The sequence below is a fragment of the Cupressus sempervirens genome, chromosome 11, assembly GCF_028749045.1.
Source record: "Cupressus sempervirens isolate cs-2001-9-10 chromosome 11, ASM2874904v1, whole genome shotgun sequence".
Taxonomy (NCBI): Eukaryota; Viridiplantae; Streptophyta; class Pinopsida; order Cupressales; family Cupressaceae; genus Cupressus; species Cupressus sempervirens.
In genome coordinates this window covers 629,547,368-629,548,940 of record NC_143128.1, presented here as the reverse complement: position 1 = coordinate 629,548,940, position 1,573 = coordinate 629,547,368, and the positions used below count along the sequence as shown (strand labels likewise).

Genomic DNA, 1,573 nt, shown 5'->3' with positions numbered 1-1,573 from the left:
GTTAGACTGTGTTTAAGAGTTTTGTCAATGTTTTGGGACAATCTGAAAGATCTATTTTTAGAATGATCAAAACTATGGATCAGACAAAATTGTAGTTTTTGATGTACGTATTAATTACAGACAAATCTAATATATTTATCAATGTTTCCAATAACACTCTCTATCATCCAAAAGATAGATCATAAAGTCTGATTCTAAACATTAATAAAATTTTCAAAATCTAAAACCTTCATCATCTCAATAATGACTCACAGATATAATCTAAAACATTATGAACAACTCAAACAATGTAATCTTGGAATATATATATATTAATAATCAATTAAAAAATATATTAATACAAAATTACACATAAACCAATAGTGTTGACTAACCTGGATATTTAGGAGCATCTTTAAAAACATGGGGCAAGTTGAAATTCACACCCTTGATATGAGGATACTTGGAAAGTATAAGCTTTAGAGTAGACCCAACTCCTCCTCTCACATCGACAAGCTCCTCCAAATCTTTGAAGCCCTGATAGATATCAAGAATATTCACCATGGTTATTGCAAAATATTCAAAAATGGTCTTGTTGAACATCACATTGAATCTCTAGTCCTTGGTAGGGTACTCAAATGCATGCACCCCATGAGCTTTGAAGAATGACTAACTCCGTTAAAGAACAACATCCTTAAGATAGAACCAAGGGTCTTTAAACACCTTGTCATGATTTACAAGGGCTAGTAGTGCAAAGGACATGCCATCATTGTTCTTCACAAAGTATTTACAAAGAGGAGTGAGGTTATAGAGCCTTGTGGTATTTCTATTGTTACCTAGGGTTACACAACATTTGAGGACTGAGTGACTAACTAGGACTCTAGGAATCCTATCTAGTGTAATTGTTGCATTTGGAATTTTGGCCACAATTTGGGCAGGGGAAATCTGAATTTCATTGCCTACATTGGCTATGATTTCTAGTACATCAAGTTGTAGTGCAACTCTCATAGCCATGGGTAGACAAAAGGTGCTAGAAAGCTCCTTTGCCAAAAGCCATTCCTTCTCGTTATTCATTGTTGCACCACTAGTGGAGGACATTTTCACAACTCTTGATTGAGGTCTTTTGTTGCTTGATTCAAAGAAAATGGTCATTTGTTATCTATGCACTTGAGGGAAGCCATACAATTGTAGGCTTTTAATATATTTATAACCATACATATTGAATTTTTCTTCTTTGAATTCATGTTAAAGAAGTGAGAGAAATCTAATAATTTTTCATTCTCTACTTAAATGTTTTTTTATTTCAATTATGAATTATGGTGAGAAAGTTTCCCACTTTCAATAAAAAAATATCTTTGAACCTCTATCAATAAAAGTTTCTCTTATTTTAGTAAACTTGATGTGCATAGAAAAATAATGGAGAGAACTTTTCATGTTCATGGAGTTAACTTTTGAATTCCTTAACTTATAGATATATTTCATATAACTAATATTACATGTATATTTATACTTATATTTATTAAAAAAAAAATTTTTCTCCTTTTTCTAATTTCAATTTTAAAGTTTTATCTAAGCTCAGCTATTTAGACAAAGA

The 1,573-nt window shown here is 31.2% G+C and overlaps 1 pseudogene; it reads right to left on the bottom strand.

Annotated features, from left to right (window-relative positions):
• Positions 1-369: 369 nt before the first annotated feature.
• On the bottom strand, positions 370-1,077 carry LOC149531303 (caffeic acid 3-O-methyltransferase pseudogene; annotated as a pseudogene).
• Positions 1,078-1,573: the final 496 nt, after the last annotated feature.